Source organism: Mus musculus, chromosome 13 (genome assembly GCF_000001635.26).
Source record: "Mus musculus strain C57BL/6J chromosome 13, GRCm38.p6 C57BL/6J".
NCBI lineage: Eukaryota > Metazoa > Chordata > Mammalia > Rodentia > Muridae > Mus > Mus musculus.
Window position 1 is genome coordinate 44,030,010 of NC_000079.6, and position 16,782 is coordinate 44,046,791.

Consider the following 16,782-nt stretch of genomic DNA (forward strand, 5'->3'; position numbering starts at 1 on the left):
CTCTAACCTGGGGTTGCTCACCATCCCCTTTTGTACATGGATGGATAGCCATTGTCATTGTGTTGATAAGCTTTTCCATGGCTGTAACAAATGCCCCAGAACATAGCTTAGGGAAGGTGGGAGGTTTATTTCAGCTCATGGTCTAAGAGGTTTCCGAGTGCGGTCAGCTGTGAGTATTACCTTTAGACCTGTGACAAAATGGGGACATCGGGAGGAAGGGTGTGACAGGAGAAAGGCCTGTTTACCCCTTCAAAGCCAGGAAGCAAAAAATTAGAGACAGAAGCAAGATGGTGATAATAATGTATAGCCCCCAAAGACACACCGCCGCGGCCTACATCCTCCAACTAGAACCACATTTGAAAGGTTGCCATCATCCCTCAGCCAAGCAATAAAATTAGGAATCCATCCATGGATTGCTTTTCTGGTAAAGACAGAGTGTGGTCCAATCACCTCTTAATCATTGGACCACCAATCATCTGGAGACCAAGTCTCCAACATACAGAACTTAGGGGAGCAATGTGATATCTTCTCAAACTGTAGTTGTCATCATTGATCAACACTGTGTTTGAAATAATTTTGTAAAAAAAAAGCAATCTATTAATAACTGTTGGGATTGACCACGCCTCCAGGTACCACCCTCTGGGGTAGGTCTCTGCAGCCTTCAGCAGAGATAAGGAGACTTTTCAGTGACTTCTCTAAGTCGACCGATCGTTGTAAGTTGTTTGCCAAGCCTGAGTTATTTTAGGCACAGCTGCTTTCTGCAGTGGGCATGTGACAGAAAAACCAGCCAAAGCAGGCCAGCTGGAGAGTAAGCACTCCGAGGGGCAAGCCCTGCTGCCTGCTGATTACCTTAGGCTTCTGTAGGTGTGCAGCCTCAGAGGTGGGGGGAAGGCAAGGAGGCCTGGATGTGTAGCACCAGGGTTACTGCCAGTGATGCTTGGCTGCAGATTAAGCAGCTGGTCCCTTGAGCCTTGAGTCACCAGGATACACTTCAAATGATCGATACCTACTCCTTGAACTTGTAAGGGTGTCCCTTGCCAGCCATGGCTGTTTTCCAACAGATGACTCCACAGACTGTGAGAGTTGCAAACCAAAAGAACCCTTGGTGAGAATTTGAACCAGGGAGATAGCATGAGGGGCTCTCTTCCTCCCTTTAGAAAGTAAATATGACAAGGGAAGAGGTGCTGCCCAAGGCTTTTAGGGCATCGTGCAAAGTACTGGCCTCAAGTTTTACTGCTAAGACTACTTGTTCGGCCTTTCGCTTTGTTAACAATCAGTGAGCAGACCTTTTTGAACTTTTTCAATTTTACTTCCTCATGATGTCATTCTTTGATACTAAATGAAAATCTTTGTGCAAGCATAGAGAACTCTCTCAATCTACAGGGTATCGATACCTCCTGGTCTGTTAGAATCAAAACAATCGTCATCTTTCTGGAACTTTCCTTTTTTGTTTGTTTGTTCAAGATGGAAATCGCTCCTATCTCTGGGACCTGGAACCTCAGTGAGAAACAGGGCACCTGAGCTCAGAGGACACGAGACCTTGGAAGAGGAAGTGGACAGTTAATAGTGCCTTGTTCTAATGTGGCAGGCACTGCCAAGGTACTGAGGGTAAGGCTGGAAATTCCTGTGTGCGCCATGCTAGTCACGTTCACGTGGTGGTTATGGTACTGAAAACCCCAGTGGATGGAGCTCCTGCCTCCATTGCAAGCTACTTGCATGTCCCACTGCCACCTGCTACAGAGTCCCTCCACGAGAACAGAAAAGGGGTGACATGAGGCCTGCTATTTGTGATGATCACTTGTGTCCAGAATTCTATTGTGTCTCAGATGGCTATTACAACCTATTATCTACATTATGAAGTTAGGCTGATAGTTTTTAAATTTTAATGTCCTGTCTGATTTCCACTCTACATTCATGGATTGTCACTATGGGAACAGATGTCTACTAGGCATCTCTGATGGGACCAAAGAAGTGTAGGAGGAGGAGGATGTGAAACAGGACTCTAAGGACAGCCCTGGCCAAGAGCTCTGTAGAGTAGTAGGCACACACAGAGGTTATCCCAACCTTTATAGAAAATGATACTCTGCTTCTTTGCCTTCCCTGCCTTGGCTTGTTTGTGAATCACCTTTAGTTTCTACCATAAGGTAATAACAGATGTTTTCTAGAATGGCAACAAAGACGGTGAGTCCCTCGAATCCGTCAGGGTAGCTACCATCTCCTCCCTAGCTTCAGTACTTGATATGAGCTACTTCTAATCTTTGTATGTCTACATTGCCCAGAGACTGTCCCAGATGAGAACGCCTCTCTCAGTACCACAATCTCGCCACACCAGACCCTTCAGTATACTTTCGGAGTTTTACGTTGCTCTGTCTTTCCTCTGGTGGCTAAGAGGGGCTCCTCTTAGCCAGGGGGCCTTCAGGTCCCCAAGTCTTGTCTTCTACTTCCTCTCCTCCAGGAGGAGTGGCCTGACTCTGCTAGTATGACCTGTGAACTTTGCCCTCCAACTTTCTTGTCACCCATTTGTCTCCTTCTATGGTCAGAAAACTGGGTCAATGTTTTTCAAGATCCCTTTTAAAAACACAGTGATCTCATTTTGCTATATACTTCTGATTAGTACAATGTGCCTCATAGACTCTAAATTCAACTTTAAAGCTGAATTTTAAATCATATTAGCTGCGGTCATTTGATACGAAACTGTATTAATTTAATCCACATTACTGCCCCCCCCCATAGCTAATATTTCTCTCCCTATAAAAATCATAGCTGGAAAAATTAAAAGATCTAATAAGCCAATTCTCAAACCTCCAACCATTAAAGTGGAGAAACAGACGGAGTTCTGTAAAATATTCAGATTCCACTGAGTATGCTCTTTCTTTCTCAGAGTGGCATAATAGGATTATGAAAGCAAAGCTAAACAAAAATGTTGGACTTAAGTCCTCAAATCACTGCCTTTGTTTTTATGACCTCAGACAAGTCATTTAACGCTCTCTGTACTTTAATGCTTTATGGTTTTGTATATGAGCACACCCATGCAACAGCATCCCTGAGCTATGAGCACTTGGCCCACACCTCACATGGTAGGAAGAACCCATGCTTTGGTTGGAAGGCCGTGATACTCAGGCCTCAAGAAATTGTTCTTGGGCTGGGGATTAGCCCTATCAGTAGGGTACTTGCCAGGCATGCGCAAAGTCCCGGGTTCCACCCCCAAGATTGCATAAGCCAGATATGGTGGCACAGTCTGTAATTGCAGCATTCAGGAGGTAGAGGCAGGAGGGTCAGAAATTTAAGGTCATCCTTGGCTATGTAGTTGGTTCCAGACTAGCCTGGGATATATGAGACACCCCAGCCCCCATATTAAAACATAAACACTCAAACAGACAAATAAAGAAAGAAGGAAGGAAGGAAGGAAGGAAGGAAGGGAGGGAGGAATGGAGGGAGGGGGAGAGAGAGACAGAGAGAAAGAGAGAGAGAGAGAGAGAGAGAGAGAGAGAGAGAGAGAGAGAGAGGAAGGAAGAAAGGAACGAAGAAAGAAAGAAAGAAAGAAAGAAAGAAAGGACTTTTAGTTTTCATTTACATTCTCTCTTCCATTCTACTCCCTTCCAGGACTTAAGACAGTGATCAATGGACACCAACATGATCGATGTATCTAAGGCACCAAATCTGTACTCTTCTTATCCCTTATAACAGTCAAGCCTTTCTCACTGAGCAAAATCCATTATGGATGGCTTGTTTTTCTTTACTCCTCTCCCTGGAGGCTTCTCAACCCTCATTCAAACAAACGTTAGTTCTCTGGATTTGTTCCACTGTGGCAGAACCTAACTGCCTCAGCCTTGCTCATTTTAGACCCTATGCACACACCCATAGCTGGATCAGGGCATGGTAACAGTATAAACTCGGAGCAGTCATTGTCCTAGAGAGCTTCTGTTGGATGTGGTTTGCTCACATCGCTTTCATGCTAGATTGTACAGGGAAGTGTGTGTGACAAGCAAACATGAAATGCTCAGTTCTGGGGCTAACATCAAAAGGGGGGACTTTGAGAAAAACCTGACCCATCTCTAGTGGGAGGGACTTCATATCCAAGTAGAGAAGGATACTGACTGGTGTGTATGTGTATGTGTGTGCATGTGTGTATATATGTGTATATGTATATATGTATATATATATATATATGTATATATGTGTATATATATATAATCTCTATTTATGAAAGTGATTTCAGAAATAACACAGAAAATAGTTTGTGTCTAAGAAATCTTCATAGGTCAGCAGCTCCAATGTGTGACAGGCAAGTTTAAGAGTCTCTGAAACCAACATTTGCGTTCCCTCTTATCCATGGGGAATATAGCTCAAGACCTCCAGGAAATGCCTGAGACCATGCATAGTGCTGAACACTGTAACCCCATGGATGTTTCATTTTAACTAAGCTGTTGTCACACACTGTCGTCATGATGTTGGCCGTCTGAGATGTGACAGAAAGAGTAGCACAGATTTCTTTTCTCTTTTGTTTTTTTCTTTGTGATTTTCATGCAAATGATATTTGTTCTTGCCCTCGATCTTAACAGTTTCAGCATACGATTTTCCATACCTTTTACTGAGAGTTTTTACCTCTTGCCTGGTAGGAAATGGCTTCTCTTTGGCGCATCTGAATTGCCAGGATCAGAATGCTTGTACATTGGGAGCATTGAGTAAAATAAAGGCTACCGGAACGTAAGCACTGGGGCTATCACCACAGAGAAATTGATAGTGGAACTAGCTGGCAGGTCACATACAGAATGTGGATGTTCCGGGCACAGGGAGGATTCACCTTCCAAGGAGGTCAGAGTGAGATGTGAAATATTTCGCCACACTACTCAGAAGTGTTCGATTTAGAACCAAAGCATTGTTTCTAGAAGTTTCCACTCGGTATTTCTTTTAAAGCTACACTTGGCCACAGGTAACTGAAATTATAGAAAGAACCAGTTGGTTAAGTAAATGAATGCAAGTGTAAGCCCTTGTTTTAATCAGTTTTCTATCGCTGTGAAGAGACACTATGACCAAGGTAACTCTTTTTTGTTTGTTTGTTTGTTTGTTTGTTTGTTTTTGTTTGTTTGTTTTTCGAGACAGGGTTTCTCTGTGTAGCCCTGGCTGTCCTGGAACTCACTCTGTAGACCAGGCTGGCCTCAAAATCAGAAATCCACCTGCCTCTGCCTCTGCCTCCCAAGTGCGGGGATTAAAGATGTGCGCCATCACTGCCCAGCTCCCAAGGCAACTCTTATAAGGAAAAGCATTTAATTGAGACTTGCTTACAGTTTCAGAGGTTCAGTCCATTGTCATCATGGCGGGGGAGCACGGCAGCATCCAGGCAGGAGAAGCTGAGAATTCTACATATAAATCTGCAGGCAGCAGACCCTTGGTGTGGCTTGAGGTTTTGAAACCCCAAAGGCCCCCCCCCCACCCCCAGTGAAACACTTCCTCCAACAAGGCCACACCTACTCCAACAAGGCCATGCCTTCTAATCCCTCTCAAGTAATACCACCCTTTCATGACTAAGCATTCAAATACAATGAGCCTATGGGGGCCAGTCCTCTTCAAATCACCACCCACTGTAGTCCATTTTCCCAAAGCCCACAGAGTAGAAATGTCAGCTGTTTTACTCTCCACTGAATGTCTGGTTACCCCACGTCACCTGCCTTCCACAATGCCTAACTGTATAGTGATAGCTGGTGGAAAGTTTTTGGTGAAGAAGCAGTTATCAGTTCAATTTTTCTGTCAGTGGCGCGGCCAGTTTCCCAAGGCTGTTTCCTTATGTGTCTGTTGCACTGGCCCTGATCCAAATCTTATGGCTGGAATATAGAATGTCTCCCCCATAAGCTCATAGTGTGAACACTGGGTCCCCTGCTGGTGGCTTTGTTTCAGGAGGCCCTGGAACCTTTAGGAGGTGGAGCCTCATTGGAAGAAGTGACTCACTTAGAGGCTGATCTTGATGTTTTATAGTCAGGCCCCATTTCTTGTTGGATTTCTGCCTCCTACTCTAGGAGGAGGTGGGAAGTTCCGGCTACGTGTCCTGCCACCATCACGCTGTCAACTACAGTGCTTTCCCCGCCATGAGGGACTGTACCCTCAGTCTCTAAACCGAAATAAGTCCTTCCTCCCTTACATTGATTCCCCACCCACCCAGATATTTGGCATGGCAACCAGGGAATTCACTAAGACAATAAATCTACATACATGGATAATAGATGTATCCATGATTTTGATGTATGGCCGACATCAACAATTTTTTTTTTTTTTACCTTTTTCAGAACACCATTGACTGCAAGTCAGGACTGTAGAGTGCTACCTAGGATGTGAGTTGCAGCCATAACAGACCAATTTGTAATAAAATGGGGGAGGGGTGCTGTATGGGTTGCCCTATCTCTGTAAGACGCACATTTAATGTAAAACACAACATCTAGGGCTAAGGTGTATCTTTCCTGCTGTATTTCTAGAACTGCCTTTTTGCCTGCTTCCTGGGAAGTTCTACTTCCGTACATATTCCCGCAGCATTCATAATAAACTTTGTCACAATTGATTACTAAGCCTGGTTGCTGTGTGCTCTCCTGGGTTGTTCTCTTTCTGGGGACTGTCTTGGCCTATAGAAGTTTCCATTGGTTTCAGAGAATCGTTGAGTGATAACTTCCCTTCTGGCTGTGCTCTCCACGCTTTCTGGCTCTAGGCTCTCTGTAGCATCCTTCTTCTGTACATGTCGGTTGAATGATTGGTCCCTTTGTTCATCCAATGCTTACTGAGCCCCTGTACATTGCTGTGCATGGGGAGCACAGAAAGAGAATCCCACAAGACCATTAGTGAATTTATAACTTAATGAAGGAGATAAATGATAATTTAATGATGTGAGAGCAACTCCAACACCTCTCTACTCTCTTTTTGCTTGTTTGCTTTTGAGGCCAGATCTTGACTCTGGAGTCCGGGCTAAGCTGATCTCAAGATCCTCTCATGGCACTCTGGTTTCAGGGTCTGGAGGGTGGGCTCTCCCCCCTTCTCTCTCACATCCTCGGTACCCAGCACACTGCTGATTATTACTCACAAATTGAGAGTTGTTAACAGATTTCTGAAACAGGAATAAGAGGCATCAAGGATATACAAGGTGGAGTCTGAAGCTTGCTTGGGGTGGTGCAGGAGCAGGCAGTGGGGCAGTAGCAAATGGGGAAGGAGAGGAAAGGGGATGCTTGTCCCCAGCTGCAGTTTAGAGAGAAAAATGTTCCCTACAGGCACTGCTGATGGCGATAGGCCAGAAGATGGTGGGGCACAGAACGAGGAGGTGAATCATTAGGGTGTGGACCTTGAATGTTAGATCCTCTTCCTCTGCTTCTTTCTTGCAGGAGGGAGTGGAGGGGGCCATAATGTCACCTGAGATTCTAAAAGCTTACATCTGCCCGGCCACCCAGCATCTTGTGGTCTCAGGGGAAAGGGGGCTTTAGATTATACAGCAGGTGCAAGGTTAACTGAAAGGGGGGGATTCCTTCTATGTAGCTTTTGGGACACCATTACCCAAACTGGGATGGGATTTGTTTGTAGTGCAGTTATTTAGGGTCATCTACAAGCCTACAAATAACTCCCCACCCCCACTCATGTTCCTGTAAGCCCAACTAACTCACTGGCTTTACCAGGCTGGACTCGGATCATTTCTTTGGGCTGTGGTCGGTGCCCTTTCGGGGTGAAGAGATGTTTTGTTCAAGTGTCCCCAGGAGAAGTAACACAGTAAGTGCTTAACAAAGTAAGACTTTGGAGTGCAGACTACCTTGGCAGAGCTACTGTCTGTCGGTTATCTAGGACAGATGACCTTGTTCCTCCTTCCCTGGGTGCCCACATCTGTTGCTGTTGTTAGGAGAGCTTAGGAGAGAATATTTGTGAAGGGCCAGAGACCAGGAGGTCCTCCTCAGTCCCTCCCTCAATACCACAGCCGTCTTCTCTGATGGGAGGCTCTACTCTAACTGATGAAGTATTGAACCTTTCAACTGGTCAGACTCCCTGCTTCCTGCAGGAGGGTTGACTTGATTCACAATGACATCGCCCTCTGGCTCTTGGGTCTAATTTCCCATAAATCCACTGAGTGGCTTACCATCTTTCCATCTGTTCCTCCCCTCCCTATACTATGGTTTCAGTTGACGGACGTGTCCTGACCCGACGGAATGGGACGGTTGTGCTATTGTTTCTTCTTCTCTTTAGTGCTTTGGAGTGATTCTTGGGAAAAGGAGGAGGGCAGAAACCTCATCAAAACACCTGGCTATCTCTTCAGAAATGCCAATAAGTGCCACACATAACAGAACACCTTACAATTCAAAAGGGAAGCCAGATCTTTCCCTCTTCAGCTGGCCTCCTCCTTCCCTCTTCCCATCGATGTAATAAATTACACAAAAGCCCTCTTCTTCCAGTACTGAGGCCTACTTCCAGGCTATCAGCACACGCCTCTGCAGTCTCCCACGAGCCCTGCTCAAGCAGGCATGGCTAGGCTCTGAGTGACTCGAGGAATGCACCATGCAGAGAAGGAGGGGGGAGCATTACTAGGAACCAGCTGCTCTTTGGACGTCATTTTGGAAAGTAGCAGACACAATTACCGGGCCCCATTAGAAGGCCCAACTCACATACTGGATGGGAAATTATATTTGGAAAACCACTTAGTTCTGAGGTGGTGGGAGAGTGAAAGAGGGAGCAGACCGGAGTCTGTCTGAACTGAGATCGAATCTACAAACAGGTGATTTCAAGATCCGGAAGGAGCAAGTCAGCAATGGAGCTGGAACAACAAGCCAAAGAGAGACCTGAGTCTTGATGCCCCCCACCAGTCTCTGAGAGACTTGCTCCAGCTCTGTAGAGAAGTGGGCTTGCTGGGGAGAGTTCTGTGACAAGTAGGGAATGAAGGAGAAACCTGCTCTGCCTAGTGTGACTGCAGAGAAAGTTCAAATGCGCTGCTGACATCCAGGGTCTGCAACAAGTTGCCGGGATCCACCCTGAACGTCTAGCCCTAAGTTACGTCAGAGCCCACTGCACCCTAGAAAGTTTCTGCCCAACCCCCCAGCTGCTTGTGGATCTAGCAGGCTGCCATCTTGATTTGCCTTTGTTCAGAACCAAAAGAACGTCCCGGACAGGGCAAAATATATTGGGGGCTAGAAAGAAGAGGCACCAGGAAGTTGGTATGACAGACGTATTCCAGGAGTAACTTTGAGACAAGCAAACCGATAACAAACTTGTGTTTCCTACGTCAAACAAGAACCTTTGGAGCCCTCAATTGGATGACTGATTTTATAAGCCTTGTGGACAACATCTTAAAAAGTATATTTTTTTTCAGGCTGCTGAGGGTGGCTTCCTTTTAAAGAACAGAACAATAGAAACCACAAACCAAAGGCTCTGCCTACAAGGAAAAAGGTAAAAAAAGAATTGAGCGTTTGTATTGGTATTCACCCCAAGTAGTTCCTAGGTCCCTCCAAGTGGCAGCCCTCACCCTTTTTATTGACTTCTTCTGCCTGGTTATTGAGCTCTGATTTTCCCATAAACTGTCGCATGTAAAATTCAGGTAGATGCTATATATTCTATTTTTAAAAGGAGTGAAGTTTTACAGACTACCCCAGAGCCACCAAAAATAACCACATGGCTGAGACATGAACTCAGCTAACCCTCAGGTTATTAGACTCAATACATAAGAATGTGTCACTCACACTTGTAACTTGAGGAGTAATTTACCTCAGATTTGGGGACCAGGTCATAGGAAGCAGGCCCCTGTTGTCTTTCTGGTCTGCTATCTTAGCTACAATCTTGGGCTCCACTCTCAAGGCCCATTGTGTCTGTGTATTTGCTTTGGAGTTCAGAGCTTCCTCCTCCTGCAAGGGCAGAGGCCATGTTGTGATGAGGGTTCATCTTACTGTAGCACTGCCTCATCTGAAGAGGAAGTCATTGGTACTTCACTCTCTAAAGACCTAATTCCCACATCCCCAGTAATGACAATTCTGAGAGATCTCTCCTGTGTCCTATACCCAGCCAAACTGCCAAGAAACCTGGGAATTTAAGACCAGGAGAAATAATGTAGGTTAAGTGACACAAAGCCACCATCTAACTCACTTTGTTTGGGCTGGAGAGCTGGATCAGAGGCTAAGAACATTTGCTGATCTTGCAGAGGACCTGGGTTCAAGTCTCAGCACCCATGTGGCAGCTCACAACCATCTCTAACTCCACTCCCAGACGCTCTCTTCTGACCTCCTTGGGCCCCAGGCACACATGTGGTGCACAGGCAAGCTCATACATATAAAATAATAAATATAAAAAATTTAATTTCCTTTGTTTTAGGTGGAAGAAAGCATCTATGAAGACCTTGTGGTAGGCTGGGCACTTTAGTTCTATATATGCATTGCTTTATTTAACATTATCAGTTCTTTTTTATGTCTCCCCCATTGGATTGTCAGTTAACAGAGATCAGGGGCTGTACCTTTGATTTTTTATTTTTTTTTTTTTTTTGTACTTCATGAGAGTTTAAGTCCAGCACACATTATGTCAGATGAGCTATTGCCTTGCCTGCCTTACTCCTGTTCTCTCTCAAGGACCTCCTGATGCCAGCCATGGGAATCCATGTTGCTTTCTTCCTCCTCCCCCTCTCCCCTCCTCCTCTTACCCCCTCCTCCTCCTCCTCCTCACCCCTTCCCCTCCTCCTCCTCCCCCTCCTTCTCCTCACCCCTTCCCCTCCTCCTCCTCCCCCTCCTCCTCTTCTTCCTCCCCCCTCCTCCACGTTCACAGCTGCTACATTTCATAAGTGATTCAGTGGGCTGCCCCTTACACTGCCGAGGGAAGAATAAATTCCCGGATACTCCCACCTTGGTGGAAGTGCGTGGGAAGGGAGGAAAGAGGAAGCATTATTACCTCAAGAAGCCGAATCCTACTCCTGAAATGGAATTCGGCCTTTTGTTCTTTATGCTCTGTTCTCTACAACCCCAGCGACAGTACCTACATAGGTGTTTGGAGGTTTTAAAGCACACATGTCTCCAGTGGTAACTCATCCTAATATCCTATCCATAGTGGGTGTTTCTGACGGTACACAAGTGAGCATTAACACCAGATCCAATTTTTAGATGGCTACCTAAGAAAAAGAAACGCAGAGGCAGAATGAATGGGGAGATAGATGGATGGGTGAGTGGGTGGGTGGGTGGATGGATGGATGGATGGATGGTTGGGTGGATGGATGGATGGATGGGTGGGTGGTATGTCTGGAGGGATCTATGCAGTTCTGAGTATTCCGTGCTTGCTCTTTTCATCTTGTTCTAGTGACTCTGCCTCCTGGGGCAGAGCTGATAGGTGATGAGCAATGTAACAGGATCACCTTGGGGTACTTTCCAAAATACTGGACACCTGATCCGACAACAGATGGGGACTCTTAAGTGGTCCATGACTACCCGTCCCCAGGAAGGACGTTTTGAAAAAGCTTCTACTGTGATTGTTCACATACTCCAGGGTAGGAAAATCCCATATGCTGGCTCCTAGGGCAAATCTGTCTAGCAAAGGTTCCCTGTTGTAAACACGGGTTAGGGAAGACAGTTGCTTCCTTTCTGAAGGACTTTGACCTCAGACCACATGGGGGAGAAAAAAAAGTTTTCTTGAAAGTGTGAAATAACAGAGACTTGGAGTAGAGAGTAATGGGTACAGAGGCTTGGGAGACGGCTCAGTCAGTACTGTGTTTGCACTACAACTATAAGGGACCAAGTTCGAATTTCAGGTTCCACTTAAAAACCTGGGTATTACCTTAAACTTGAAACCTTAGCTCTGGGGAGGTAGAGACAAGCAAATCCAGCCAGCCTGTCTAGTTTAATCCTCAAATTCAAGGCTAAGTGGGAGTCCTAGTCTCAAAATAGGGTGGATGAGTCTAGAGGAAAGATACCCAAAGTTGACCTTTAACTTCCTTCTGCATGTACATGTGTCCTATACATATATGAATGCATGTGTGCGCGCGCACACACACACACTTGATCTGAAGGACAGTGAAGAGAGCGGGTGTTAAATCACAGGGTTCATCAGATGCTAAAACCTCTGCTATATCCTTGAACAAAGCAGTGCTTCATTTCTCAATAGGGCCCAAATGTACAACCCACATATTGTTTCCTCACCCCCTCCTCATCTGTGTATCCCTCATAACTGCCCGTCCCCTTGAATATGCTGCATGTGTCCATCACTTGAAAGCTTAAGAAATTTTGAGAAAGAAATGGCTGGGTTCATTGGTTTAAAACTTCTCAAGCACTTTACCTATATATTATAATGTATAAGATGTGTGTCTGTCTGTATGTATGGGAACACTTAATACCATGGTACATATGTTAGATGATAATATTGTAGGGTCAGTTCTCTCTTCTTACATTTATATGAGTTTGGGGGATCGAACTCCAGTCCTTAGGCTTGCATGACAAGAGTCTTTACCTACTAAACCATCATGCCGGTCCACCATCTATTTATCCTTCACCAGGAAGGTAGTTGTGGATAAGGTGCACTGTGTTCTTATTGGCACAAAGCTCACACCCTAGTTAGTAAAACAGCTATAAAGGAAAGATGGCAAGGGCTGTGACTTCAGATGGCAGAACGTGCCATAAAAGAAAGGGATAGTGGATCAGACTGCTTCCACGAGGAGGTGGCATTAGGGCTCCCTTCCTGTGTGTGACATACCTACCATGCATGCTACAATTCTTAACCCTATAAGATCCCTTAGAGGTCATCTTTTAAATAGTTGCCGTTGGGGGCCTGGAAAGATGGCTCAGAGATTAAGAGCACTTGTTGCTCTTGCATAGGATCTGGGTTCGAATCCCAGGACTAGAATGCTATCTCATAACTGTCTCAGTTCCAGGGTGTCTGGCACCCTTTTCTGGCTTCTTCAGGGAACACACACACACACACACACACACACACACACACAATGAAGATAATTACTCATACATATTAAAAATTAACATAGCTCCTTAACTGCATTTTATCAGTCACTAATTGGGCAGATTCAGGAAGAATGTAACTTGCCCGAAGTCACAGAGCAAGTTAGCAATAGTACATAAGATCCCCGGGTTGTCTTTATTAACTGATCTACCCGCCACCTAAGCCCTCCCCACTCCCCAGAGGTCTCTTTGGGTATCATGCTCACAGTATGAATTATCTCTGCTACTTTAAAAGGGAGATGGCTTGAGAGATGGGAGGAAGCAGGGACGGTGTAAAATTTCCCTCCTGGTGATTGGCAGCCTTTCATTTTCTCTCGTCACTTCAGGCCAGTTCCTCTCCTACCTGAAATGCCCACGGGTTGCAATACCAAGGCACAGGATGGAGAGCTAATCAAATGTTGCAAATTATAGGAGATTTCTGGATGCAGAAGCATCCGGTTAGCATGGTCTGACAGCTGTTCTGAATACCTTCCCTAGAGACTGCAGGGGAGGGAGAGGGAGAGGGAGAGGGGAGAGGGAAGGAGGGAGCAGAAAGGGAGGAAAGGGCATTGCCCCAAATCAATTAGGAATAAACATAAGCTTCCTTCCAGATTAAAACAACCAGACATTAAGGGCTGTTTCCCTTTAGGTCACCTTCAGTTGCTCCTGATCTCCAACTGTTTGACAACCCCTTTCCCCTTTCTCTCTGTCTGGATCTCTCTCTCCTCCCTCCACCACGCCCCCTCCCCATCCTTTCTCTTTTCTTCTCTCTCCCTCACACCATGTTACCATTATTGTCAGTAGAACGAGCTGCATGCATGCCAAATCAGGTCATTCACAAATATAGAACAAACGTCTGTCACTACAGATTTACCACTATGACGAAGGCTTGGCCCTTCTGTCTGTAAAAATTGTGCCCATTAGTGCTGCGACATCCCAGCTCCTAGAGCCTTTTAACCCTCTGTCTCAGCCTAGCAGAGGCCAGCTTTCTTCTGATAAACATCGTTTGAGCATCTTTAACGGTTTCATTGTAACAACTCCATGTGTGGGTATAAGCCCAAGACACAATCAGCCTGATTTGTACCCCCTTTCACCAATGGCCTATGTTCAAAGCCACTTTCTGGAGTTTACTGCTTAACTGTAAATATTTGTTCTGGGCTGAAATCTGCCGGGGGTTATTTATCTAATATCAGGTAACTGACAATACACAATTAAAGAGAATGAGCTGGAGTTGAGACACTCTCAGAAAAGAAAAAAAAAAAAAAAGAACTAACCAAACATTAAACTCTATTTACTCTGCCCAGAATTCTCTGTTGGACGTTTTTAATTCATTGTGAATTTTTACCGTGACTCTCCTTTCAATCACACATTCAAATGCACTCAGTGGAAAACAGGAGAGAGAAGAGGAGGGAAGGGAAACGATCAAGAGAATGAAAAGAGTCAGCCTGAGATGAGACATTGCTGCCTGTTAATCTGGTCTTCTTCTGGTCACTGCAGAAATCTACATAAAAATCTCCAAATAAAAAGTATAAGCTAGAATCTAGATAATTGGATAGGCTGAAACTGCTTTTATAGTTAAGAATTATTATTATTATTTTCGAGAAAAGGCAGTAGGAACTACCAACGTTGGAATGAGGAAATCAGACGTGCTATAATTGCTTCAAATAACAGAATCGCCCCAGTGGTCCTGCTTGTAAACGCCTTTGCCAGCTAATTAGGACACGGGAGTTATCTCCATCTCCGCATTGTTGTTATTTTGTTCTTTACTTTGATCGCGAGTTGGCTGCTTCAGCCATCATGCACGGGTTGTGATTAGAATTCGTTACCGTGTAATGCTGGGGCGTGGCCTATGCTATCTGGGTTGAGAGTCTCGCAAACACTGAATCATGCAACACATTAGCACTTACTTTCATGCATGTTTGCTCGCATGCTGATGACCTGGAAACGGGGGTGGTGGAGGGTGGTTGGGGGGGGGGGGCTTACGCTCCATATTTTTCCTTGTTGCTCCTGGCTTGTGTCTTCTGTGGTAGGAACACCACAAAGCAACACCTCCTATTTCAGCCTGGAAGGGTGAGAGGAGCAGATGGGTGCAAACTCTGCTCAGAGGGGCCAACAGAGCGCGTGATGGAGAGGGAAGGACGTACCTGGCAGTACCTGCGCACTGCCGGCCATTTCGGCAGCCAGGCTGAATAGGGAGGGGAAGAGCTCAGGCTCAGAGGAGAAGGGCGTCTCACAGTGCTTCTGAGAGCAGGTCTCCCAGGGAAATAGATTCGAGGCTGCTGGTCCCTGCATCAGAGGATTTCAAATCTCCAATGCTGAGCCAGCACTATGGAACACCCTTGTTATCCCAGCACTTGAGAAGTGAAAAGTAGGAGAGTCATGAGTTCAAAGACAGCCTGAGCTACAGAGAGCCTGATTCAAGGATGGACGGGGAGAAGGAGGAAGCATAGTCCTGTTTCTCTTGAACTGTGAGAGTTTATACAATGTACATAACAACATTTAATTTACACACGTTCATAGTTTTATACAGTGTGGCTCCTACCTATGTGCCCATAGCTTTATCTTGTGTTCATGGAAAAGAAGCAGAGATGTGCTCCAACAATGGCAATAAATGATTGTGTTGGTTCCATTTAAAATACTTGTGCAGTGCCTGGAAAGCAAAGGTAGAAGGACTGTAAATCTGAGGCCGCCATGGGCTTCATATCCTAATACAGACTAACAAACAATAGCAAAGAAGATGGCATTGGACACACAAGGAACACACACACACTGATCTTTGTAGGTGACATAAGGGATCTAGTTTTCTGGAGGAAGAGTACACTTTGGTATCCTGGGGTCTCTACCTGACGACTGTGGATTTGAGGCCTTTTGTTGTTCTTGGTCAATCTATAGGATGGAAGACTGTTTATACAGAATCCAGCTCCCACCACCCTGTTTCCATCCTGTTAGATGCTTTTTTTTTTTCTTAACAGAGAATTTTCCTCATGTCAAGAGCAGGACAGTAGAGGTGGTGTGGCAGTGACCTTACTGAAGGACAGTCTGGTGTAATGAACTGCTGGTTAGAGTTTTCACCCTGAACAAATCGTGTGGAATTTAGGGCTTATGGGTTTTAGTGCACATGACAGCCTTGTCTAGAAGTGGCATCCCAGCTTGGAAACTTCCTAAGCATGGAAGAGACCTAGCTTTGTCTTAGATATGAAGCAGGACAACTCAAGAATTTGTTCTTCTTCTGGTAAAGCCTTCAGTCCCAACGAGGGATTTCCGACTCTAAAGACTAATTCCAGGTACTTCCCAACATTCCGTCTCCTAGTGTCGACAACACAGGGACACAGAAATTAATGTTAAAGACACCATCTTCCCTCTTTTCCAAGTCTCACCTTTTCTTCTAATCCGATGGTTGTGAGGTTGTATAGGAAAAAAAATCTATTTGTCTTTTTCTGTTGTGCAGAATTATGGAGGGAAAAAAATCTAAGTAGAGAGGCCATTTGAAGAAAATGGTAGACAAGGGATTGGGGGTGGGAGGGAGAGGGGGGAGGTACCAGGACATAGCATCATTGGGTCAGTGAGGAAGGAAGCCTGCAGGAAAACCTTTACTTACAAACTAAATTTAGAATAAGGTCCCCATTGTTTGTCTTAAAGTATCGAGGGTTCATGAGGTCTTGCTTTGACCCCCAGGGGCCTTGTTCCTCTATTCTAAGCCAGCTCTGAGAGGGAGGAAGCCATCTATCTCCTAAGAATATTTCTGTCTTGTGCCTAAGTTAGTCACGTTAAGAGAGGGAAATGAGATCATGTGAACTTTCCCTGGACAACTTGATGGGAGTGCCCCAGCTGATACAAAGGATTCCTTGTGAGGCTCACTCATGTTTGGGGAGAG

The 16,782-nt window shown here is 45.4% G+C and overlaps 1 long non-coding RNA gene across 3 annotated transcripts in view; it reads right to left on the minus strand.

Moving 5' to 3' along the window:
* The window catches only part of Gm33489, a 34,530-nt gene extending 19,420 nt beyond the window's left edge, over positions 1-15,110 (minus strand). For 2 of the 3 annotated variants that reach the window (XR_382281.3, XR_382282.4), the window contains exon 1: positions 14,892-15,110. This is a non-coding gene — a long non-coding RNA (predicted gene, 33489). The other variant, XR_873328.3, reaches the window with a different exon arrangement.
* Between the last annotated feature and the right edge of the window lie 1,672 nt (positions 15,111-16,782).